This window comes from Aquila chrysaetos, chromosome 15, assembly GCF_900496995.4.
Source record: "Aquila chrysaetos chrysaetos chromosome 15, bAquChr1.4, whole genome shotgun sequence".
NCBI lineage: Eukaryota > Metazoa > Chordata > Aves > Accipitriformes > Accipitridae > Aquila > Aquila chrysaetos.
In genome coordinates, this window is record NC_044018.1 from 6,816,439 (window position 1) to 6,843,973 (window position 27,535).

At 41.6% G+C, this 27,535-nt stretch overlaps 2 long non-coding RNA genes across 2 annotated transcripts in view; one reads left to right on the plus strand and one right to left on the minus strand.

The window, feature by feature from the left end:
* LOC115351104 lies at nt 1-15,749 on the minus strand. The gene is made up of 3 exons (XR_003926701.2): nt 15,636-15,749; nt 1,501-1,621; nt 1-818 (listed from the first exon to the last, which is right to left on the minus strand). It is a non-coding gene; the product is annotated as an uncharacterized LOC115351104 (long non-coding RNA).
* The window catches only part of LOC115351102, a 14,502-nt gene continuing 896 nt past the window's right edge, over nt 13,930-27,535 (plus strand). Inside the window, exons 1-2 of the long non-coding RNA XR_003926699.1 lie at nt 13,930-14,025; nt 17,023-17,085. This is a non-coding gene — a long non-coding RNA (uncharacterized LOC115351102). The remainder of the gene's footprint in view (nt 14,026-17,022; nt 17,086-27,535) is intronic.

Sequence of the window (27,535 nt, forward strand, 5' to 3'; positions counted from 1 at the left end):
TCAGTTTTGTCTTATAAGAGTCTTCTTTGCCTTTTCTCCGACCTTGAGGTTGCTTGGTGTGCTAAGGCCACATCCATGCTATTACACTTTTACCCTTTAAAGGGGTGGGTGCATCCAATTTGTGGCTAGGGATGGACCTTGTGTTGGGTTATGTCTTGAATCCTCCCTGGGAATGGCTTGGGCAGAGCTAGGGCCAAATTTGTGCCTAGGACTGTCCCACCAAGATGAGCATACTGACAACGGAGCACCAGTGGCCGGACATTGCACTCGTACAGATGTGGCCTTTGTGTCCCTCTTTGGTACCAGGCACACTGCCACCAAGCAAGTTTCTTCTCTGGCACCTCAAGAGTAAGGATTTTCTTTTGAGGAAATTCAGGTGGGAAAGCTTCTCACTTCACTTTTCCATGGCTTTGATCTTCATAAATGCAAGCACTCAGGCACAGGGAAAATAAATAGAAAAGTGGAACCAGTGGGAGGAAAGGCAATAAAATTAAAACCAGCAAAATATTGATGACAGTCTTGTAGTGTCAGTTTAAGGTGAGGTCCCAGCTGTGGAAATGCTCTGCACAGGCAGAACAACATGTGCCCCCTGGGGAGGGAAGGTCTCTGAAGGGGCTCAGCGTGGGAAGGGTGGACTTTTCAGCCTGGATCTGATGACATGGCTATGCTACCAGTTCAGAGGCAACCTCCTTCAGATCAGTTCTACATGTTTCAACCACCTGAGAAAAAAATTTCCGTGCCTCTTCAGTACATGACAGTGTAGAAATGGCGTCATCCACTACCCAAGCAACATCAGAGACCTCTTTTAATCATATCCTCTGTGGTGAAGGAGAGGACACAAAATACTGTTGCAGGTGTAGTACCAGAATTTTAGAGAACAAGCCCATCTTTTTAGATAGCAGGTAAAGCTGCAACCCCTTATGCCCAGCCTGGATGCTACTGTGTAGGTAATGATCTGTTTACATGATTTAAACTCCCCAGGCTCCCCAGGCTTGCCGCCCATGACAAATCTTCCTGCTATCTCCATAGCAATCTGCTGCAAAGGGCTCTAGCTGGAAAGGATGCACCTTTTCCCTGACTGTTCCAAGCCTGTGCTGTTCAGATTTCCATAAGAGTGCTTTTTAAATTGGCTTGCATCCCCAACCTAAATGTATTATCTCTAAAATGCAATTTTTGACTGTGCACGGTCACAAGAGAGAAACGCCAGTAAAACCGAGTTGCCAGATAGGAAAAAAAGTCAAGCAGATTGGACCTCTAGAGGCTTCCAGCATCAGGCGTGGAAACGAGATGATAAAACACTCTGTTCTGAGTCGTATTTTCTGCAGTATGTTAGATGGCAGCTACTGACTTAACCTATTCGGTGCCTGATGGCACACCACAGCTAACAGCTGTATCTCCGCTGCCGGCAGAGCCGTGGTGCAGCATGTGTCGACGTACGTGAGGCGGCCGGGCTGCACAGGCGCGCTGGGGCTGCGGGAGCCGTCGTACTGATGTACTCACCCAGCTAAAGTCACCGGAGTTCAGCTAAAGGCATCGGAGCGCAGCTGAGATGGGGTACGACTGACCGACCGTGTCCTCATCGTGGGCTGGACCTCCGGAGAGAACAGGGTGGGATGGATGTCTGTCAGAAAAGAACAAGGCCGGGGTGGGAAAGATGTCAGAAAGAACAAGGGTTAGACAAAACCCGTGGTTGTTTGCGGGTTTTGGGGCACCTCAATTTTCCCCAGCCAGAAAGCAAGAACTGCAGAAGGAAGGGCACGCAGCCAGGCTCCCACTCGTCCTGAGCCCCAGCTGCCTCCACGGCGCAATGGTTAACCGGGCAACACTATGGCTTGCAGAGCCATCTACTGACAGAGGAATGCAGGACAAGGAATTATTTCCCCCCCCCCGCAACTTGTAGGTTTTTTCTAACTTTGTCCATGCAATTGAGGGGTTTCTTGAAGTATGGGCAGTATGGCCGGTGTAGTCTGGCTCTTGCACACAACTCAGCAGAGGAACTGTTTTACTCCGCCAGTCTGTTATCTGCTCTTTTCAATAAGAAATGTTCAAATATTGCCCCATTTTTAGATACATATCTGTGGTGCAAGACAAAGAAGGAAGAAATGAAAATTATTTTGAAGTATCCTTGGAAATTAGGAGGCAGACCCTTCCCTCCTCAAATAGGAGCTCTGCTTGAAAATCACGATGCTGTAAAATAATACATATGTGGATGCAGACCTGTAAGTTGGTCAAGGACACAGCAGTGTCAGGAGTGAGAGGGACGAGCTGAACAGAGGTGTGCTGAGGCCACAGGGCTGCGGATCCTGAGTTACCGGGCAGGCAGGGGTACATCTGCTCTAACAAACTTTCTTTCCATGCAGACACCCCTTCTCAGGCAGGTTTTTATCTGCTGTAAATGTACACAAGCCCCAGCACTTTTGTTTTACATCAAAGGTTGTATGGATAGAGGGCTGGACCTCTGCCACTCCACCTTCTCTCTGATAGCTGTAGAAACAAACCTTTTCTGCCTGACTTGAGTCTGCAAAACAGAGTGCATGTTTATTCCACGACAATACCAACTTCTTTTATTTGTGTGTGAACAGCAGGCTTTAGAATAGGTACGATTCCTGTTTTCAAGGTGCTCCATGCCTTTGGGGCAGAAATGCACCTTTCCTTTAAAACTGTAAACAGATGCTGTGATTCTTAGGTTTGCAGAGTTGATGCTTCACGGAAAGCAGAGCTTACAGCAGTCTAGAAATATAAATTCCTACCACACTAAAATGCATCACGGCATTTTTGGTAGGGAAAACTGTATTTTTTCCAAAACATTTTATTTCATCTTCTATTTTAATGTAAGGCAAAATGAGAATGAACTGCATGGCTTGATACTACATGAAAGCATTGAAATTTTCTCGTTGCAGAATACTGGCGATTGTGGGTAAGACCAAACTTCGAGATGCAAATGCCTTCACAAAATGGAGTTTCTGACCGCAGATCAATTTTGTCATCATCTGTCTTGGTGAAGAGCTGCTTTTGTGGCAAAATGTGGATGCTTCAGCACCACATTAGCATGATGGAGTTTGAGGATCATAGAATCATAGAATGATTTGGGTTGGAAGGAACCTTTAAAGATCACCTAGGCCAACCCACTTGCCATGGGCAGGGAAATTTTTCACTAGATTAGGTTGCTCAAAGTCCCATCGAACCTGACCTTGAACCTTAGGATGACTGTCGCTCTAGTGACTGCTGTAGTTGGCACTCATCATGTCCCAGATGAGCATCTACGGATGGCCCATCACCTCTCTGCTTCCACCCTGGCCCATCCCGCTGGTTCCAGCTGTCTTCTGATACCAATCCACTGCGTCTACCTGCACCTAAAAGCCTCTTTCCTGGCAGGATCTAGGCTTGCTTTTGCAGTTTGGAGGACCCCTGGGGATTCAGCTTGTGGTGCTTTGGCAGAGGTGAAATGAAATCAGAAATAAAGATGAAAAAATAGTAACCAGGCTCAAAAAGTTAATGGTCATGATAGCCATTCCCCAAGGAAAAACAGAGGGGGGAGAAGAAAGCTTTTAAAAGGAAGATGGCCAAGAGAGCTGGATCTTTGTGCTATTTTGGGGTTGCCTAGCACAGTGCGGGGTGGAAGAGTGCCGCTTGCTTATTATAATATGCGGAAAAGGTGAAACGCGATCATGACACTCCTGACACAAAGGCTGTCCCCATGGCACAGAGCAGACATCTGACCTCTTTTCCCTGAGACTGGCTTTCACTCTAGTGTATCTACACTTCTATGGACAGGGGCTGACATATAAAACAAATAAATATTTCAGTTCTGTGTTTGTACAGTGCAAATAAGGGATCCCTGATAGGAATGGCCAGATGCTATATATTACACAAATAATAAACAAGTTAATTCTCTCCCAAAAAACCAGCCACGTGTGAAATAGCATGCTACATACTCCAAAAAAGAGCCTTAACTCTGCCCATCATATTGAAATGCACCTTCATTATGTCTGCCTACATCTTTGCATTTCTAGATCGAAGTGTGCAGAATGTCCTTCATGTAGGGGTTACTTGCTTATAACTTTTTATTTGTTTGTTTTTAGAGGGGTGGGTTATGGTCCCATAGCAAGCCTGGCCTGAAACGTAGTATCTCTGGAGCATTTTGGTTAAAGCATCTGTCATTAGAGTGCCTTATTTGCCTGACTGATGTGAAACATCTCTCTCTCTCTTGCACCATGTTCCCTCTAAGGTTTTATTATCTTATTTGGTGTTTCATTAAAGACCACTTACAAGTCAGAGACATCCTTCAGTACCATCTAACAACAGGCCCGCTGTGACAGTGCTGTTCTCAGCCTGCTGCCAGTGGGAGATACCCGGAGGGACATGATGCTGCAGGTGAGAAGGTACTCTCCTTTGCTGGATGATGAGAACAGTCTATATTCCCCTTCTGGGAGGGCCTGTATGGCTAAGGAGAAGATGGAACTGGTAAAAAACTAGGATCAGAAAAATACTGGAGCAAGTCAGACACCAGATCATAGAATCATAGAATCACTTAGGTTGGAAAGGACCCTTAAGATCTAGTCCAACTGTTAACCTAGCACTGTCAAGGCCATCACTAAACCATGGCCCTAAGCACCACATCTACATGTCTTTTAAACACCTCCAGGGATGGTGACTCCACCACTTCCCTGGGAAGCCTTGCCATCAGTCTGAGCTGGGCCAGTCTTCTTAATCTGCTTTGGATCAGCTTGGTCTAAACTGTGAGTACAGCCTTGTTTTCCATTTTCACTTGACACCCTTCCCCCTGAACTGCTGCATGGCAAGGACATGAGGTGACAAACACTTGGTAGGGCCACCTGCTTCCCTTCAGCCCCACTGAGACCTTCCTGCCTTCACAGAAAAGCGGAGAGCATTGCAAGCTGGGTCACCACAGGCTGCTGTGATCAGCTGTCAGTCAGCTTGCAGCCTCCTGTCTCTTCTTTGTCTCTCTGCCAGAATGCAGTGGAGAACATCAAGATTACAAGAAGCAAGCGTTAGTCAGTGGGGGAAGCACAGGACATCTTTTCAAGCACACACCCCCCCACCCATATTCGTTTGCAGCCAGCCCTGTTCGGCTTTCATCTTAGATCTACATGGACAACAAGCCCTCACTTTTCCTGGTGAACTTCACTCAGTCTTCCCCAATTAAACTGCAGCACTTCAAGACAACCATCAGCAATATCAGATTCCTTTCAGCCCCGACCCAGTGCCCCACGCAAATCAGACGGCTATAGTCTACACAGAGCTGTGCACCCAGACCTCAACCAAACCTGACGGTTCTGCACGGCCGGGTGCATCAGGTTTGCCATGCCAGCCTCGAGGCAGGTGGGTTTTGATAATGTGCCATGCCACACGCGGGTACATCGTAGGGCTAGGTGACACCTAGAGAAGATGGTCTCTCCTTATCTCTGAGGACGTCTTGCATGGCCAGAGTGTTTGTGGGTAGGTAACAATGTTCATGCAACCAAAAGAGCTTGGCGCTTGGCTTCACGTGCTTGGTCGGAGGCTGTGGGACAGGCGGGGTGCAGAGCTCAAGAGGAAATCAATAGTGGGGATGCTGTCCTGCTTGCTTCATCATATTGACAGGCCTGTGGGGAATATGAAAAAGGTGAATGCTTCTTGGGACTACCTCTCCTCCTTGCTTAAGAGCTAGGGTGAACCTTGGTGTAAGAAATACAACTCCTTTGATTTTTCAAAGATCTTATTCCAGGCAACTTCTCCATCTAAAATCCTTTCTGCATGAGTGCCATGACCAAGAAACCAAGGAAAAATATGGTGGTTTTTTTGGCAAATGCTTCCTTCCTCAGGGGAGTCCTTGTGAGATCTTAAGTTTGGCCTGGTTTTGGATGCGTTTTTTGAAATAATGTTACACCATATTGGACAACGACCAGACTGGGCTTCGTGGACGAACCCTCCTGCTGGGTCTGATGGATGTGCAAAACCAGCTAAGTGTCTTCTTAAGAGGGGTTGTGATCACATAGAAAGAAATTTTGGCATAAGGGTAACTCTGTGGATCTAGTTTTTCTTGGAGAGTTTTCCCAATATTTACACATAGGAAAGGATGCACAGAGAGAAACACATCTCTCTAGAGAGCCATGCTGGAAGGCAAATTATTCATGCATTTCCTTAATACAGGATCTTATGTATATTAGAGTAACTTTAATATTCCTACTAGAAATTTCCCATTGAAAACATCGGGTTCTGTAAAAACCCCGCGGTTAATTAAGGGTTGTGCATGTCAGCATTAATTATACTTTGTTAGATGATAGTTGAAAAGGTTTCCTTTCACAAGTGATGTTCGTCATGCAATTTACTCTTTGGTATGAGTTTATTAAATCATTCTGAATAGGAAAAGTATTTTGATAATTAAAAAAAAAATAATGTTTTTCATGCTCTTTTGAGATTCACTGTCTTCCAATTTTACTTGACTGAATTATACCAGAACATATATATTAGAAAGGAGATTTCAAAATGACATCAACTTGTAAAATTGAATTTCTAGAATTGCATTTGTATGTGCAAACATTTACACTAAAAACATGTATGATGCAAACTTTACCATCAGCTGTCAGCATAGCTCAAATTCTTCTGCACCACAGGCATATGTAGATGGTATGAATAGTAGATATTATTTTTTATATCATCTACTCCCTAAAAAAAGGATTTTACTAGTGTGTTATCCCTTATGACAGGAATATCAAATATATGGCTGGAGAACAATCCACGCAGACTTTTTACAAAATGTGACACATATTTTGTTAAAAATTTCAAATGAAGAACGAGTCTTGTGAAATTTCACTTTGGCATTTAGTGAGGAAAAACAAGGCCAAGGCTTGATACAATGTATTTTTTTAAAATTATTTTCTCCCCTTTTGCAATTATGCAGTGAACTCATTATTTCAACCATGCTGCTGAAATGAATCAGAAGACACACCTGCCAACATCTCCTGCTGAAACACAGGGGGCTGAAGTGAGCATAGTTTAAAACTGGTTTAATCTGAACACTGACTAGTTTTTTTCCCTGTGGACACACAGTGTTGATTCATCCTTTATTAGTTCTGCCCTCTTCAGCACATCATTCATTAGTTGTATAATTCCCGATGAACTTTGCTCCAGTACAGAGAGTGGCTTTCCAGGAATGTAGGCTCTAGCATGGCTCTTCACGCCTCCAAACTTTACCTTTCCGTATCTGCCTAAATTAGATCAGCTTTATTCTTCCCCTCCAGCAAACTTCCCATCCATGCTATTTCCTTCATTTGCTGACAATTCAGTTTACTCTGAAAGAAACATGTTCATTCATGGACTTTCCCTGAAGTAATAAGGAATGTGTAAGAACATTCATGCAATTATTTCAGACTAAGCCTGTATGAAGACAAAACTCGAAGATTTGCTGAAAAGACTATGCCCTGTGCTTCATGAACATATTATACAGACATGGGGCGTGTAGAAAAAGAGAGCACACCTACCTTGTATAGTTTAGAAAATACCTACTTTACAGGAATGGTGATTGAATAGTTAAGAATTTAAAGACTATTCAGATAAGAGCTGTTGCCAAGGGACTCGGCATTAGTCAGCTGAAGCTCAACAATCCTGTCAACTCCAACTGCTGCACACCCTGTATGAGCATCATGTAGGGATATGGCTTCTACCAGAAAGGAGGAACAGTTCCATACAACACCCGTAGCGTGTGCGCATGCAGTTAAGTACCTGTACATGTAAGACCAATTGCTAGCATGACTGAATAGTCCTTTTCCCCCATGAACACAAGTGCTAATGCTATCAGCTAGCCACGATACAGAAAAATAGCCCCATTGCTGAGCAGCCCACCTCTCTACTCCGAGACTGGACTGCATCTGGCTGGAGACATTGGCTTTGTGATCCTGATCCACACGGAGTAGCTGTAGTTAGAAAATAAAGCTCAGCTACTCTCATGAGCCACCCCAGAGCATGGGCAAAGAAAGAGCTAGAGAACAGAGTAGGGCCATGAAGAGCCCAAGATTTTCCTGCTCCTTCTGCATCGTTTCTCTGTCTCGGGAGGTTCTCAGTGTCAGCCAAGGCTGACTTTGTCTGTGATGAATTCGAGGATGGGCTGCATGGTGGCAATGGATGGGGACTCATGAGGTAAGTTTTGTCTGTGATTAATAGCCCTCAGGGCTTGGAAAGTGATAAAATTTCAATGTTCCTGGTCATGTTTGATTCCAAAAAGCATAGGGATTTATTTCCATCAGATGATGGAAATCTGGCAGTTAAAGAGTTAGCATGGACACCTCTAAGATATTTCATGCCAGAGCTGCCAAGCAGGTGGGAAATGATGGCTGGCTAGCAGTGAATCCTGCCACCCGAGAGGAGGAATCACTTTTCTTGGCTCAGCCCACGTGGAGGTGCTACAGGCTCGGGAACAGACCAGCTCACCCAGAGCAGAGACAGACCATATGCAGAGACCCAGCACCGCAAGTTATTACCAGTTATTTTTCAACTGGATTTTTTTCTGTGAAACATTAGAATACTTACATTTTATCCTTTCCCATATTTATTTTGTAATGATGCATCCAAAAAGAAAAGGAAGTATTAGCTGGTGTTCTTTGCCTCAAATAATATACTTGTAAAACCTCACAAGCAATTCATATCTGATTAAAGTTGGGCAAAACATCTTTTCCCCTAACTTCAGACCTGCCTTTCTATTATGCTTCTCATAAAGGAAAACGTTTGTTGTGAACAATAAAAGGAAAGTCCCACTTTCCTGTGAATAGCTGTAACATCAAACCTCAGCCTTTAATATAATGGGTTCTTATTCTCTCCCTGGACTAAAGGGCAGCCTAAGTGAAACATTCCCAAGAAGAGATGGGCAAAAAAATCCCCTAGAAACAATAAAAAAATTTCCCAAACAACCAAACACTCAGCCTCTGTCTTGTGCCAAAGCTCTGTGCTTTGCTTTCTACTTGACTGCCTGCCAAGAAATGAAAAGATTATCCAAAAGCAAGACACAGGATCCTTTCCCCTGGGCCAGAGCTTTCATGGGGAAAGAAGAGATCAAGCAGATGGAAAAAAGAAACAGAATTTCTTTTGTAAAAAGCAAGGGGAGAAAGATGTGTAATATAGATGAGCAAATGTGAGAGAGATGGATGACACATTGAGTGAAAGGGAAGATGCAGTCATTTTTACCATCATGTAAAGATTAATTAAATCATGTTCTGAATGGGGGCACTGATGGCGACTCCATCTGCGGCTCTTTGACTCACTGTATCGCTTTGTCTCAGTTTATTGTCTGCAAGACAGGAAGAAAGAAATCTACCTGCATTGCTGAACTGTGAGAAATCTGTTAATAATTGAAGAGAATTTTAAAGATGGGAAGTGTCCAGCATTAAAATTGGTTGTGGGTAAATACCAGGTGGCTCAAATTTTGCCCTCAGCTCACATAGGCAGCCAAGCATCTGGGCTTTTTACATTTTTGCTCATTAGTAAAAATATGTTACAACAGGCTCACTTTGTGTTTTGAATCATGCTTAGAGAAATGTTACAAAAACTACTGTCAAAACTCTCAATTCTGTTTAAATAAAAACATTTTAAACAGTAGAAATGAAAGATAACAAAAAACCCCAGTATTAAGGAAACACTTCAGAACTGTCAAAATACTGTTTCCTGGTTAGGGTGGGAGACAGGCAAACATGCAGAAAATACTTGGGTTTAGGTTTATCCAACCTTAACCAGAGCAGCTGTTTATTCATACTGTTAGGTTTCAGGTATTCAAACAGACTGAAAATATGCTTTAAGTAGTCAAAATGTTCATCTCTCTCATGTTTATTAATAATCCTGGAGCAAAGTACTACTTTCACCATCGGCAATTAACCTTGAGTCTTATATTTTCTTTCAAGAACTAAGTTGCCATTACATCACAGTAGATGCAATATTCCTTTTCCTTTTACTGCGCTTACCTGGCGTCTCCCTGCGGACTTTGCACACGCTGAAAATAGTCAGTGATTTTACTGTGTGAGAGAGAAACACTCATGTCTTATTTTACTGAGGCTCAGGATAACAACTTCACCTCCCTGGATGTAACGAGGAGTTTCATCAGGAGCTCAAGGGGAACAGGACTAGCTGTCCACTTGAAAAAGAATATAGAAGTGATATAATTGCAAAAAATCTGTGGTATTTTGCTTAAATGGTATTTGCTTACTATTATCTAACAGACAAAAGCTAAGCCACTGCGCTCTGTGACAGAAGTCCTGTATCAAATGGATTTTGGCATAATGTAGATACTGACTGTATTCCTATGACTAGTATAATCCTAGGGACAAAAATGAAGAGCAGAATAAGATACAACAAGGAGATGGAATGAAGAATAACATGAGGACATTCTCCAAAGATATGAAATATGAAAGAGTTAGTCCACCATGTGATGCAAAAGGAGAAATAATAATGGGTGACAGGTTTAATGCCTTTTTTCCTTCAGTAGTCACTTAAGAAAAAGGAAGTTTATTTAAAATGCTTAAGTAGCTGGTGTAAGCAGGATGAGACATTAGTGATCATCCTTGAGAAGGTGGTGAGCACATATGAGGTTCCAGGGCATAAAGACGAGCAAGCACAGTATTTTCAAAAAGGAAGGAAGGGAGGTATGTAGGAATTGTCACTAATCAGTCTGACTGAATTTTCTAAAAAAATATTGAAACAGTGCTTGTGAAATGCATAAAACATCTAATTAATAACAGTCAAGGCAGGTTTGTAAAGAATCAGTTTGTTCAACCAGTCAATGTATGGCATGTAAGATGTTGAAATAATCTTTCCAGTCTAGATAGTATTGCTAAGGCTGCAGGTGGAATAAGTGTGCTTGGTTTGAGAAAAACACTTCAGAAAAGATGTAGACAATTAATCCTTTTCTAGAAACTTCTAGACAATTCTAGAAAAGAGAAAAGATGGAGAAGATTGTAACAAACTTTGTATGTACAAGAAGACTTCTGAAAAGAGGAAAAGAACTTTTCTTCCTGTATGCTGTGAAGGGACATAAAATAATCAGCTTAAATTACAGAAATCACACTTGCACTAACATTTTGAAGTCCCAAGTGACTGAACTGTTCCAGCTTGCGTTCAGTGTAATAAATTCTGTCCTGTTTCTCACTGCAAACTAGTCAAAGACCTGCTCTACAATAACTGATTTGTTTATGCTAAATGCTCTCCTTTGTTGGAAGCTGATCTGGCAAAAATCATTATGTTATACCTCAAACAGTGAGTCACTGAGCTTCCTCTTTAGGAGGACAAATGAGACATGGTTCACAATAAACTACAAATAATCCCCACGGATCATGAGTTCTGATTGTTGGAAATCCTTGCAATCATTTAAAAACTTTTTTCCTCAGTACAGAGGCTCCTTCTGAATAATAAAGAGTGATACAGAACCAGGGTATCCATACTGTATTGCTGCTGGTAGAAGAATATCTTCCTACAAGCACTCCAACCATCTGGGGAAAAGCTCTTCTCTTTGAACTGTGCACAACAGGGTAGAAAATGGCAGAAATAGGGGTAAGGTAGTAGTCTGGGAATCGAAAGATCTTGGCTTGCTTTCCACAGCATGTTACTAAGATCCGCAAAGGCAGGTGGTAGCAACTGATGCTTCAGGAGCAGAATTCACAATGCCCAAATTCTCTCTGTGCTAAATGGGGAAGTTTCCAGATCAACGCCGGGATGGTAACCACCAGCACGATGCTCACGACGAGGGTAAGAGCTGCCTGAAGTTCTCTCTGCTCTTTACCAAATGGTGGCTGTATAGATTCATGTGAAAAGCCAGCAGGCAGTTTCCTAAGGCTCCCCAGTTCCAAATAAAGACCACCCCAGTCAGAAAAAGTGTTTTGGTTGCATGCAGTGTATGTTTATGGGCCCATAATGGCCTTAACAAAGGTAGAGGAGGAGTCTCTGCTGAGATGAGCTAGTTAATTAGAGTATGGTAAGGTGGGAATTCAAGGCATTTCAGGAAAAAATTGCAACTCTAATATGAAGTCTTACTCCTAGGCAAGAGATCTGGGCAGTGGGGTTCTTACAAAAGGCAGGCATTGCCTTCAGCTGTGTATGGGGGAACACAACATTGTAGTGTATGTTACACAGCCAGAGAGAATCAGCCCTGCCAAAGTTTGCCTAATTTCTAAATTCTAATTAGCCCTTGGCCAAAAATTAGGTCCAGAGAGGTTTAATCCAGACAAGTGTTTACTGTAAAACATGTGAGTAATCCTGGAATTCACATGTACCAGGTTCCCACTGAAAACGCTAAAAGCTCAGAAGCAGGCTGTGTACTTCAGATGTCCTCCGCAGTGCTAGCGAGGCTTTGCATTTTTAAAACATCATAATTTTAACTGAGCTTGCTCTGGCATGGAGCTCCTGGTAGTTAATTTTAGATTGTGCCACTGTGAACAGAAATGTGCTGTTCTGATGCAGCATGTGTGCAGTGTAGATATGGGGCAAGTTACTGCTGTGGCCTATTGCTATATCACAATATTACTATCCCTTGGGAGGGAAACAGCATAGATTTATGACTTGCTTGAGTTCTTTGTTTTCGTTATTTTTTCCTGCCAGGTTATTTTTAGTGCAAAATTGTTCCAAATTATGTCGAGAACAGGAGAAGCTGAACTAAAACCGTGATCGGAAACGCTGCTATGTATGAAGGATGTTTCTGTAGATAACAAGAACCAGTGATATGTTGTATTGCATAACCCTAAAGAAATCTCTAGAAAGCAATATGTTACCTCTATTATCTTCAGAGAGTCTCCCGCTGAACCCGTGTGAAGAAGCAGCTCCACTGGCTGTCAATTTTAGCAGCCGCAGGATCAGATGCTTTGAAGTGAAATAGCCACTTTCAGGAAAAAACACCTCTCTCTGTAAGTACATAAGCTAGCTGACACAGTCCCTCCACTTCCACTGCTTTTGAAGAATACACAATATTGAAATCCTTAAATCACTTGCAGGCTTGTGTCCTCTGTTCAAGACATTTTACATCTCCCTAGGCCATTTGCTTTCAGAGACAGAACCATGGTGTTTCTCAGAAATTAATTAACAAATTCACAACCTCTTTTGGGTGGCTTAAGAAATAGCAGCATGGATGAATGCTCCGCTGATACGGTTTTAATGTTGAGCTGTCAAGAGGCACAGGTACCTGACAGTTCCTGAAACCTAATTATGGAGCACAACTTTCTCTGTTGCCGTCTGCCTGCTCCAGAGACAGCTGTGTTTCCTTCCCTTTAATGAAAGAGTGCTGCAATAATAGCTTGCAAATATTTTATCTCTGGAAGCAATTATTATTTTGTTTTAAGAGCTGAGCTAACACTAGAGACATGTTTATTCCCCAAGTAGACACCCTATATTTGAGCTATCAAATTTCTTGTTACTATTTTTAAACCAGTGTTGTGCAGTTGTGAATGCAAATTGCTTCATCTGCTACAGAGAACACCCTAATTTTTTAATGAATTAACAAAAGGGGAGTTGAGGGAGAGGTTTCAAGAGCAAAAATTTATGTTGGGAAATCACCTCGATTCCAAATTAAATTAGAAATGTGTGACGCTGCCAGAAAGTCCCAAAGCCATAATTAGCTGTATAATGCTCACAGCCCCTCTGCTCCCCTCCCACTCCGCTGTCAGTCTCTCTCCCTCTGTGCTCCTGCTCGCTCCACAGCCAGGAGCTTTCTGTCTCCTGTGGAACAACGACGGCAGCAGCCACGGCCAGGGCTGGGACACGCTGGCCTCCACTGGCACTGCCTAATCCTTGCTATAGCACTGTAAATCTTAATCAAAAATGAGCTGTACAGACTAGGGCCAGTCTCACTTAGTCTGCTTTTGTGAGTGGCCTCAGCAGGGTTTTGTCCTCGGTTAATCATTGCCCCAGGCTCTTATGACAGTGATTGCTCATTTGGTGGAGGTCACCATTGCAAGTCTCTGCTGGCAGGAGTCTGAGTCACAGGCAGAGTCAAATTCAAGGGAAGTTGTTCTTTTCTGAATACATGAGAGCTGAGGAACATGCAAGATAGACAAGGTAAGTTATTTCCATTTTTTTCGAGGCTGCAGTTATTTTTACTTCCTTTCCTGGGGGAAGCATGGTGTCAAATTCCTTCTCTAGCAGTTATGAACTGTAGGTAGCTGTGTTCAGGGCTATCTGTACAAGAAGTAATACCACACCTTTGAGAAGTAGCAGGCAGCCTTATATCCACAATGGGTGATATTGTCTGAATTTTGTGAAGTGATATCCCCTTCCCCCTCAAAAATACTGTGCTACAACTGGACGCTGTGACACTGTAAACCTGCGCACCAGTCTGATTTGGGCCTGTGTGGGGTTTGTCTCTCTCCTTCATCAACTCTCTGCAGATGACCTGGTCTCCTGAAGGAGATGCAGGACCAGAGTAGGCTGCAGGCTAGCAGAGTGTGGGAAGTGTTAGAACCACCTCCTCACTGCCACCACCCTTATACATTCAAGGTCAAGTTAGATGGGGCTTTCAGCAACCTGATCTAGTTGCAGATGTCCCTGCTCATTGCAGGGAGGTTGGACTAGGTGACCTTTAAATGTCCCTTCCAACCTTCCAAACCATTCTGTGATTCTATGGTTCTAATATCAACCCAGTACAGCCCCTTCCCTCCATCCTTCCTTTGCTCCTTCCCCCGCTTGGACCACCCCCCGGTCCCTTTTTGCACCATTGCTCTTGTCTGCTTTGGCATTTTGGTGAAGAGAGGAAAAAGGACAGCAGATGGAAAATGGGGGTGCAGCTCCTCTCCCGTCCCTGGGCCTGCCTGGAGCAGAAAGCCGGTGCAAGTAATAGAGCCCTGGTTCTGTTTTGTTCCTCCACTGGGGGAGCTTAGCATCCTATCACACAATAAAAGTACAAAACTGCTTCATTGCTCCAAAAAGCCATGTAAGAATATAAAGCCAGTTTTTGCACAATCAAAGTCAATGAGAGGTCTTCCCGCTAAATTCAAAGACAGCAGGATCAAGTCTGTACGAATAAAATGGGAGCTCCAACATCAAAGTCAGGCAAAGAAAGAGCACAGCATGAGCTCATGGGATTGTTTACTATGTAACGTGCTCTCCACATTTTTTATACCTTTTGCTTGGATCTCATTTTCCTTTGAACTCCAGACAACGTGCACATTTAGGCCCAAACCCGCTCCCACTAAAATAAGTGGATGTTTTTTTACTAACTACAATGCAGATTAGATCAATTCTTTAATCTCATGTTTTCCTCTTGAACACTATAATCAACCATTTTATGCTCAGTTGGATATAAAATTAACTCGGGCAAATTAGCTCTATTTCAGAATGTTGTGTATTCTACACTATCTAATTTTGCTGGGAATATGCCAGGGTCATCTCATCCATAAAGGTGAACATTGGCCAGCTCTAAACGGGAAAACTGCACAGCTACTTTACTGTGAAAATATTGGGTGAGGTGGGAGCATACACCATTTTGATAGATACTGAAGAGATGCTACACTTATAGGCACTTTTGCCCTGGGACAAATCAACAGCACAACACAGGGTATACTGGTGAATCTGATTAAGCATCATTAGAAGAAAAATTTGGTCAAGACAACATTTTAATGATCTTTAAAAACCCAACAATAGAAAAGCCCTTGACAACGTGAACCACTCACAGTCACTGTTCCAGTTACTCTCTGCCTGTCAACGCCTGCCTCAGTCCTCTCCTATCGGCAGTGTTTTCTTTGAGCACATGTATAGCGTATGGTAACAGTCAGAGCTCTTCTATCTTGTAAAATAAAGGTCTCAAAAGTAATGGGAAGCTTGTGAATAGGTCCTCGTGATACTGGAAGGGAGACAGACGCATTGTGTAATTTACAGGAAGTGCTTTTGGCAGCTTTGTGACTACAATTTCTATAAATATCTGTTGTAGAAAAAACACAGGGACACAAAAGAAGCTTTGTCAGAAAAACAACGATACACTGTCGTAGGGAAATAATGTTACTAGACTTTGCAAGAAGAACTACACTCTGAGGCTGTTGGTTTGTATTTTGAAGGAGGAACCTACAGCCTCCAGATCCTACTGGGCTAAACTCTGCTTTTCTAAAATCTGCCTGTGGCTGGATCCCTCTTGTTTGATTAAGTCCTTTCGATTCTCTACCTGGGCTGAATTAGCATTGTTTTCTTGTACTTCCTGGAATAAAGTTTGGTCCTGGGCAGAATTGTGGCCCCCTGTCATCTCCCACAATTTGGACTCAAAGTTTTTGGGGGACGGGTATTGCTTTCACAGCGCTTAGCACAGCTGCAGCCTTTTGCCAACAGCCAAGTAAATAATGAAAGTGCTATCGGCTCTTCTGCAATACTTCTGGAAGGCCCTGGTTGGCAGCCATAAGGGCTGGCTTTGATTATCTCTCAAGGTCTGTTGTGAAGATTGGTTTGAGCCCCAGCCCAGACACCTGGGAAAATTTCCTTTCCCATCACAATAATGAATCACAGTGTTTAAAATAATAGTAATTTATTAAAGGTGGAGAAGAAAAGATAAACACAATAGCATGTAATGACTGGTGCACTTTTCCCAAAGTCAAACAATAAACAAAGCAAAACAATTTGAAGTCTTCCTCTATAATTCCATGGCAAGCAAACTGCAGGTTGGTTTGTGTCTCCAGCACTAATACCCCAGTGGCAGCCTGTCAGCCCCATCTCTCCTCCCACGACAAAAAAGCTGACGTCTCAAGTCTGAACTGCCCTTCAGCCAACCTAGGCTCCTTCTCTCTTCTGGCTCCTCTAGCAAGCTGTCCATTTTTGACCATTATTCCTCTTCTTCAGTGATTCCTACCCCAAGACCCAATTTTCCCAAAGGATCCTCTTAACTATGGTTCCTTCTCTTTCTTTTTTAAATAGGTACTTTCATGCCCTAAAGCTACAAACTATGTGAAAGATCAGACAGACCAGTCACTCCAGGCCTGTTTTGGCTTGGTTGATTTGCTCAGTTTTTTTTTGTGTTATAGTAACTGTGTAATTTCCTCCGCTTTCACATGCCTATTTTTATTTTTTTTTTAACAGAAATGCTCCAAATATGAAAAACTTAAAGGAAAATCCAACATCTTTCAGATGCCTGCCTCAAACGTAAGCATTAATCCATTTCCGTAGGTCCCTTCCCTGCTACCAGACTGCAGCTGTTTGCTCCCTCCTTCCAGGCTGCCACCCTTTTAGAGCTTTCTGGATGGGGTTCCCCTTCTCCTTTAGACCTCAACCACCATCAGGCTTATGGTTCAGAGGCTTAGGTCAGATCTATCTGATACAAAGACTATGTATGAGGTAAGTTTCTTCCTGAACACTTGTGCTCATTTCCTGGAAAAGGCATTTGTTTACCTGGCCTGTGTTTGCTGTATTGGCTACAACTCCGTATCAGCCTTCTCCTCCCTCTGACCTCAGGCTCCTGTCTTTTCATCTTCTCTCAGGTTTACCTCTGTGCCTGGGGCTCCTTTGCCTTCCCAGGCCACAGACTTTCTATTCTTCTGCTCTGGTATTGCCCCTCTGCTGCTTTGATCAGGCTGGGCTCCAATGCCCGGACCATCTGAAATGGCTATGGAAGTTACTATATGAAAACCAGGTGATTTTTAAAATAACCAGTTAGGCAGTCAAAAATAGAGGCAACTAAAATACATTTGTGACTGTTATAACCTCTTCGGGGAAGTGACTTGAGTGGCTTTTTAAGGCAACAGGTATATTGCTAGTGCTCCAAAATCAAGTACCATCCTAAAGCCTATTACAAAGAAGATTATCAGCATCTTCTACAAATAGGCAAGATACACAGAACAAATATGTGGATTAAATACCATCTCTTTTGCAAATGGTTTACAGAATTAAATAAAATGGATACGCAATTTAAACAAAAATAAATAGTGTATGTGGAGGTGAGGAGGAGGAGAAAAGTGGTATGGGCCAAGGGACAATAAGCTCTGTTTTAAAAAAAACCCAAATGCACATGAAAGGAGACAAAGTAGGGGAATAGGAGACAGAGGACTGCATAGGGCAGTGCTGTTGTACATAAAAAAATAAGTAAATGGAAGGAACAAGGATCTTCTGTTCTAAGACAAGAAGGTACCATATAAAAATGACATCATGGCTCTTGTTTTTTTCTATCTCCCTCCCTGCAAACACAGCCTGGGAGCACAGAAGAACAGGATTACCACATCTCATGCATCATCATTTCTAGTAGAAGTTACAATGCTGTTCTCACATACAGCCCTGACACTTACCCTACTACAGCTTTTTTCATGGACCTTGTAGAGCAACACTCCAGAGCTTCCTTCAATTAGACACATTTGGTGTCTGTTTGCTGTCTTTGGTAGAGGTGAAATTCAACCTTGTGCATATTTTATGTGCCTTGTAATAATACCCACTCATTCATTGCAGAAGATGCATTCTATTGCCTTCCTATGACACTTCTTTGGGATTGCAGCTGGAAGATGTGTCACTGGGACTTCCCTTTGTTTCCTCACTATGAACTAGATGCTTGTGACAGATGCTGGATTGGCAGCCCCATAGAAACAGATACTCCAGGCCACCAGCTTGCACAAGTGGTGATAGTTCAAGCGTCTAGCTTCTGTATGGCACCTATCACTTTGCTGCTAGACCACACAGGTTAATCAGCAGCTGTCAAATAGCACTGTTCAAGCACTTCTTCTGGGCCAGGGTGGTAACTCACCTGGTTAATGTCATGGGAGCACAGCCAAAGCTGATAAAAGATTTCAGTTCTGTATTTCAGTCTTTTTTTTTTTTTTTTTTTTTTTTTTTTAGGGTAAGAATGAGAGTTGCACTCCTTATTACTGCAGGTCTGCATCTCTACCTGCTTCTTTAGGGATGCCCTTCTGACGAAGACTGTCCTTCCTGAAAAAGAGAGAAACAGGGTGAAAGTGAGACCATGATAACCCACTGGAGACAGCAGAGCTACCTAGCTCCTTGTGGTCTTTATACTGACTACTGTCACCAGTACTCAGATTTGGCAATGCTAAGCTTGCTCTGGCATCTGTGTGCTATATTGCAATCACTCCTGAATATTTGGATGTCAAAGGCAAAATGGTAATAGTGAAGTCCATGCCATACAAAGCATTGTATCAGCCTATAAATGTACATAGGTGCCTGTGCCCTCTGCTTCTCATGGAATGGTAAGAACTTGACCCTTGTGCATAGAACTTCTAAAAAGTAAACATATATGTATATACATACAGCACATGCATGCATACATGCAAACATACATTATATATATGTGTGTGTGTATATACATGAACTTAGGAAATAATGTAATCAAGTCTTTTTTCCTGCTAGTAAAGCAAATCACATAATGATAATAATTCATCACATAAAATGAGCAAGCTTCATCCTAAGGACTGTTATGTTGCTTCTCTCCAAACTCCTGTGTGTTGTTCCAGAATATCATGGCTGTGCTCTGCAGTAATATTTCCTTTCTAATTTCCACTCTAAGTACATCCACCGCCATATTGTGCCCATTGATTCTGAGCAGTGCTGCTTGTAAGCTTTAGTGATTTCCTCTCCCTCAGATCTGCCCACGGATGTATTTACAGAGAGTGAATCCCACCCTTCTCAGTCTTTGTTTTGTGAGACTAAACAACCTCTTTTAGACTGCTCACACTCCAATACAGTTCAAATGGCCCTTTTCCATACCTGTTTCAAGCTGAATTTACTCTTCTTGAATGTGGTCTTTGCATTCATTTTTCAAGAGTACATCTTACTAGTTAAATGATGGCATCAACATTTCCGTATATAATGGAAACACCTCTCCTGATAAACCAAAGAACCATATTTGCCATTTTTGTGGCTGCATCATGTTAGTGGGTACAGCCAATTACTACTCTGATTTTTCTCCTCAACACCTATCCTTTTGTACAAGTAACTTCTCACCATTAGCTTAAATGCAGGACCAGTACAGGACCTTGCACTTTGAGCTACTGTCTTTCACACCAAGAGGCTTAAAAACAGAAGGAGCATAGTTGGATTAGGCCAGTATTTTATTACTTTAATTCCACTTCAAGACTTCCTCTTTCAACAGCTGTGTCTAGGTCTTGTCTCACTTTTGGGTATATGAAGCAATCTCCAGAAACATGAACTAAATCTAACTCTAGATTGTCCAAAATGCACTGTCGATTTTGTTTGCAAGGAAAACATTTTAACAGCAGAACATAAAGGCAAAAATAATACAGAGATCCTGCAAGAGGAATATGTATCCATCTATTCTAATGATGGCATTCACTTTATCAAAGTTTTGTCGTCAAAGTCTAAGCTAGTTGTGTGGTTTCCCTCTACAACCACCAGAAAGATGCTGGCACCTCTCCAGGGTTTTTATCACTCATATCTTAGGCACTTGTTTTAGGATCTGATGAACTGTTTCCTATCAGTGCCTGCTTCTTCCTTTCCACAGATTGTCAAATGAATCTGCATCAGCAGAGTAGCTGAAGCATGCAGCTAAAATCAGGTGAAATGAGCCTCTCTTCACTGTTCATCTTAAAATTCAAAAGAATATTCCAGTCAGTGACTGAAATGGCTGGTACATGAAGTACGCCGTGCTGCATTTTTCTAAAACTTATGGGTGGACATTAGCACTTCTCTGAACATTGTAACAAGGGTAGATTTCATGCATGGGTATTCCTGTGTCCCTTTTGGCCACTAGCTCTAGAATAACAAAATGTTCCAGTATAACACACGAGTAGATCTAGTCAGCAAGAATGAAAAATGCTGAGGCTTTGGCACTTGGATTTTTCACACACTGAGAAGAAAACAGATCATGGAGCAGTCACCTGGGATGTCAGAGAACTGTTTAAAAGAACTAAACTCCCTAAGTCTGGTCATTACCGACATGTCATGAGACAAATCTAAACAGTGAAAGAAAAACATAGGACATTTAAAACATTGTTTTCTACAATGTTCATTGCAAGAATTGCTGTAATTTCAAATTGGAACAAGAATAAGTTTTGGAATTCTGATTTCCCATGAGAGAGCTCTGATTAATTGGTGTAGAAAATGGCTGAGACAGGAGATTGCCTCTGACCAATCCTGTGTTACCGTCTGTCCTTATATCAGACCGATCCTGTTTTCTAAGAGCTCACTTGGAAAAAAATATGGTCTTTCAGCAGACTGGTGTGTCTAAACAAAACTATTGTTTTAGGTCTTGTTTGTGCCAAAAGGTCATGAAGAGAGATTGGGGAGTTCCTGAGTACAGCAGGAGCTCTGGAACAATTATAAACTGGAATTTCTAAAAAGGAAGGAATTTGATGTGAAGGGCCAAGTCATAAGGATTAATTAGATTCAAGAAGGGATGCTGACTTTCAAGTAGTCTGGGCTGGAAATAACACCAATGGAGAAGTGAAAAAGAATAGAAAACATCAGTGTCTGCAAACTGTTTTCTGAGTGGGTGTTTTGGGGAGAGTGCCAGCTGAAGGATTCAACGTGTGGTAGGAAAAGTATGATTTATCCATGCCCATATCTTTGGGTAATCAGCTCACAAATTGGCTGATTAGTTAATATTGCTTCCTTACAAAAAACACTCAAGTTTGTGAGTATATTTGGTGATACACTTTTGGCAACTCAGATACCGTTGCTGGAGCACGCTCCCCTTTTCTGTCACACATCCTGCTCTGCGCTTTCTGGTGGGCAAATGCAAGTCCAAACAATACAACAAAGTATTCCGTATAATTAATTTCTTTGTGGTGTTTTTCTCTGTACACAAAAAGCCTGCAATTCTTTGCACCTTAATCGTTAAAATTAGAAATAATCTCCGTTCAATGTCCCACCTAAAATGGGAACTGAAAAACATTTTTACTTGTCAAGACATAAATCCAACCTTCTGTTTGCCTCTCTAACGTCATTGTTTCTGAAAGCAGAATAGGAGCTGTTTTTCCTCCTTCAGGTTGAGATGTCGATAACTTAAAGTGGAAATACAGAGTTAAAATTTCCACTTGTAGCCAGTGAGTGAAACAGAAAACTCATCTTTTGCTGTTTTTGTGGGAATATGCTTTGGTAAAATGAATAATCCCCAATACTTTAACTTCTTAGGAGGGAAAATATAAAGCAATCAGGTGGTTCTGAAGTGCTCAGTCTGTTGTTAGGTTGAGCTTGCTGTCTCTCTAGAAAACCTGATGTGCGTTGTTGGCAGCAGGCATCAATGCCCCCGGGGAGAGGATATACAAGCCTGCAGGAATGTAGATAAATATCTACGTTCTTAGTCTGCATGACAACAACAACAAAAATAAATCAGTGAAAGCCTCCAAAGCTATGCAAAGGGGCCCTTCTTCACAGTCACAAGTACCTTACTAAGACTAGAGCTAATCCTTCTAATTGAAAATATTTCATATTTTTAAGATCCAATCACAGTTCTGACTTTTTTTAACAAACAAAATTGATAGGGTTTGGTTTGTCTGGGGATGGGGAGGGAGAAGTGTGTGTCCTTTCTTGATCTGGGCCACATTTTCTCTGCAGTAATGCCTAATGGTTTTGTCAGTTGTGATTTACTTGACAAGTTCTGTCATACACCTTACAGAAACATCTACTGATTATAGCAACAGATCCTAGAGTTCAGTTAGTATAACTGAAGGTGAGGGTGTGTAATTGTCAGGGGAAGTGGTATTTTATTATAGAATTTTCTGAACAGTGGGTATTTGGTCAACTCTGGCGATTCCACAGATGTACAGACTGCCCCTTGGGAATGCTATTTATAAACTCAAAAGCAGCTGAACAGCACTCACAAAAAGGCTGCCACTTTCAAGAAAATTAATGACAATCTTATATTGTTTGAGAATGAAGAGAGAAGAGCCATTGTGTTAAGCTTAAAGCATGAAGAGATAGACAAGTACGTTTGCGCTCCTTTGTCTCGACCTCTCTATCAAAGATTGTGATACTGATGAAAATGCACTATTCATTGCATTGTCAGCTTAGAAAAATCAATACAGGAAAATGTAAACTTAGAGGTAACTCCACATCCCTTTCTCCAAAAGGCTCCCAAGAGTCCCCTATAGCAGATCACTATAGAGAATATTGTGTCTTCATGTCCTGGAGCTTGCAGGGTGTGGCTTTGCTGTACTTCCATTACACAAAACAAAACACAACAAACCCGCAAAAAAAACCCCAAGACAATCATACTCAAAATAGCTCCCTGAGTGCAAGTAATACATGCAGAGTTTCTGCACCTGATCAGTTTTTTTGGTGACAGACAGGTTTTATTCAGAATTTTAAAAATTACAGTTGAATGTAGTTTAATTGCAAGTCGAAACTGCTCTGAATAATTAACAATTCCCTACTTCTTTAAAAGTTTCCTGCTGGGTTTGAAAGCTGAACTGACTGAGCAAAACCATCAGATGAGCACTAGAACTAGCACAAGAGGGAGAGAGCCAGAAACAGAAGTTCAGTGTCAAAGAGTGACACGTTCTAATTGCAGTGGCAGTGACTCAGCTGCTTTTAGCACTACACTTAGAGCACAAAGAGGCTGTACAGGTATCAGTGACTGCCATTTGAATGTAAGAGCACTTTTAGTTGACACCATCGTCTTACCTGTGGCACAGAAATGCACCCTAATACATAATGTGTGTGCATTACAGTGATACAGGTACTCATGATGACGTATCAAATGCTTTAATAACACTTAGTACCTTTTGAGCAAACTTTATATCTTTAGATCATTGCAATTAAGGACTACATTGCTGTTACTGATGGAGCACTGAAGGGAAAAATTACATTGCTAATACTGTACATTTTGTGTGAAGTCATCTCTGCAGACACAAGGCTTCTTATCCTCCCTTTGGAGCATGTGTGAGAACTGTTACAACAACAAGCAGTTTTTCCGTTACTTTTATTTTGGTAAGACAAAATGGCTGAAGGCCACAGCTGTTGATTTATTCAGAAGCCGAAGGAAACCATTAGCCCACTGGACCCTGAAGATGAGATTTCTTTGTGCTAGATGTTAATATAAGGAAGTCCCGAACAGTGGCTGCCAAAGGGACTTAATACAAATGCAAAATGCCAAACGTACCTAAAAGGGAAGGAGGAAGGTGGTTGCTTATTAGAGAAAAAATAAATATGCCAGTGAAAAGCACAATTTGCTTTTTTTCTACTTCTTCTTATTTTAAGTACAGTGTGATGTACTGCAGCCAAACTGCGGAGATGAAAACTCTCCTGTATTTAAATCAAATAGAGTATCTTTGAAACTACACGTATGGTTATACATCCGGTTACACCGTTAATGACTACATGTCCACGTGAAACGGTTTTTATCAGCACGACGGAGCTTCTCCACAAACTCCCTGCTGTTTGCATCTTTGTATTAATTAGTTGTAATAGCCCAGTATAAATGAATTGAATCCTCAGAAGAGATGTCAAAAAGAAAATGTAATAGCTGCCATCAGGGTAGGTAACTGCTCTTTCAGATTACTGTTACAATGGCCTCATGGCAGAAAAACGATTCATTGTTGCCTATACTTAGCCTGAATTTCAGATACACCTCCCTCTCCCCCAACTCTTTTCTTTCAAGATTCAACAGTTACAAGTCCTTTATTTCATACCTGTGCAACAGAAGTGACATTTCTGATACTTCATTCAGGACTTTAAAAGTATTTAGTACTGGACAAGCTGTCATCTACAATAATGCTTTAATCAACATTGGGTCCTATTTGAAGGATGTATTTTTATACAACAAAATGAGGCCACAGCACTGAAACTTGTCCTGGCTCCCTGTCTTGTGCTCAGACCAGCAAAATGGAGTAAAGGCATAGGGGTTTTTGACATGAGGCAAAGGAATAAGACAAGCTAAAAAACAGTACTTGCTAGTCAAGGCTAGAACTGATTATGGAGAAGGGAATGGGATTGACTAAAGAGGTTGATAATAATGGAGGAAATAGATCAAGCGAGGTTAAACTTGAAACAAAGGACAGGGGAATTTGTTTCCACTGGCTGATGTTCCTCAACCTTTTCAACCAAGAAATTAACCAATAAACAACAATCCATTTTTGTCGTGTTGCCACAACAATTTCCAGTTAAAGACAAATAAAATTAGGATAAACTTCCAGTGTCCATATTATTTCCCTAATTTCGTTTGCTTGCTTGTTCGATGTGTGAGGATGCAAGTGTAGGTGGTTTACAAAGCCATTTTCAATTATTTTGCAGACCAGCTCCTGAGTTCTCATAGATCACCATTGATCCACACTCCACGGTTTGAAAAATGTGACACTAGTGCATGATTCTTTCGGTAGCCTGAAAACTGGCACCTCAAATTCCTTAGTATCACCAGCTGTCTGTAGTGACACAGTATTTCATCCTCCTCAGCAATAATCTGCAAGAAAGACTATGACTAGTTGCTCTTTACCTGGATGGAGGGAGCCGTGTTGTAGTTGCAAAGGGTCCAGCCTTTCTAAGAGCCCTGCATAGCTGTTAAGATGTCGAATAACAGAGTGTCTGTACGGGGGTAGGAAGAAAAGAAAGACAAAGGTGCTTTTGCATCTTAAAATAATGCAATGCCCTGTCAGTTAAAAGAAATAATAGGATTAAATGTTAGTGTGCAAGTTTAATTTGCCCCCTCCTTGAAAATCTACATTTTGATACAGTTTTTATTTACAAAACAACTGCTCTGTGTTTTTATATTTTCTCTCTCTCTCTTTTTTTTTTTTTTTCCCCAAAGAGTCCTGCCTCATTCTGTGGAATAAGCAGATTCACCCTCCACTGAGTATGCAGTGAAGGGAAAAATACTGTGCGTGCTGAATGAGTATTTTCCCACACTTTGTATTTTTTTAAATGAAATATATCTGCTGCTTCTTCAAACCAGCAGAGGGAGTTTTCTCATCTAAATAATTTTTTAACTTCTGAAACACAAACCTGTCTTTTTTTTTTTAATAATGTTATTTTACCTAGTAGGAACTGCTACTGATAACAAAAGGTGAAATTTTACAATCAATCAGGACTGTTTAACTCCTTAGTGCTAGAGGCTGTATGCTTCCAGTCAATTTTTATGGGTGCAAGAGGTTGCTGTCATGAAAAATGTAATAGAGTATTAAAAGCATGAAAAATTGACTCGGCTGGAATGTTTGGGAGCAAACTATTTGGTTAAAGGGGAATGTAGAATTATTGCAGTACATGTGCCACTTAAATGTGCACGAAATCATAACTTGGTAACAGCTGACACGTGATTTCTGTTTGATAAAAAAGTCAGTTCCTTTATTATTTTGCGCTCTAGGGAGAAGTGTTGAAAGTTCCAGGTTTAGGTTTCTTTATTTGGAAGTAATGGAGCAATTTTAAGATTATCACAGTGGCAAAAAAGTTTAAGGAAGTGAAATGTTCACAGTAGCACTACCAGGAAAAGAGGCTATCATCATTCCTATTTTTTTTTGTGGGAGAGAAAAAAGCATCTCCTGTGGTGACAATCTGTACCACTCTTATTTTATGTTATAAACCTACATACCAGGCTCTATAGAATGATCTCTCTTGTAAAATAAAATTATAGCAGTTACTGACATTAACAGTGAGTATTTTCTTGATCTGTGAACATGTCACAACTCTTCCTCTCTCAAAAGCAAGCAATAAATTCAGATATTCCATTAGGCTCAATCATAAAGCATTTAAAATACTAGCCTTTCATTTTTAAAAGTTTTGTTGAACAAATTCCACCTCCGGAGAAAATAATCACAGTTATTTTGGGGAACCTAATTGGATTTGAAAATACTCTGAGACAAACATGCACTTTTATAATTCCGTAGAGTCAGAATATCGATGCTCTACATTCTGCTTGAACTGAAAGAAATGACTGAATAAAAAGCAAGATCCAGTATTTCTTGTATATCTATCGATATAGCAGCAAGACTACATTTTCAAAGGATTGCATAAATACCAATCATTGCATAATATCCAAGTGAACATGGCTAATTAAATGTTTTCAGCTTTTATTGAAGTGGAAAGTGAGGAAGGAACACATTGTGGGTGATTTAGAAGGTAATTATTGCTAAATAAGCATTTAGCACATGACATCAGACATAGAGCATATAGAAAAGAAATAAAGTAGTCACATGGCCTAACGGTTGAGCCGCAATAGTTAATAGCCTAGCACAGATGTATTCTCCTTATATGTATTATACTTGCCAACTCATATAAGACTGCTAAATACAGGTCCCTATGCTGCTCTGAGTTACACATGAGCGGACTCTTGCATTTTTGCAAAACTCACTGCAGCAAACTCTTGTCAAACTCAATGAAGCATGAGGCAGACACAACTGTTCAGCGCCACATAACTCACGGACCAAAGCCCCAAAGAAGGACGAGCTTTAGACACGGGCAAACCAGAAAATTGTACAGGGCTGCAGATGATGGATTCAGCAGCATCGCAGCCAGTCGTCCGGAGAGAAAAAGACTTTTGGACTCAGCAGCCACAGGGGCTCCCTCAGGAGCCATCCCATTTCTGCCTCACTGGTACTGAAAAGGAGATGGAAGCTAAAGCCCAGGACTGGCCGGATGCTGGTGCACTATCATCAGAGCAGATGGGCTCTGAATAAAATTCAGTTTTTGTACTCAGACTGCTAAGAAG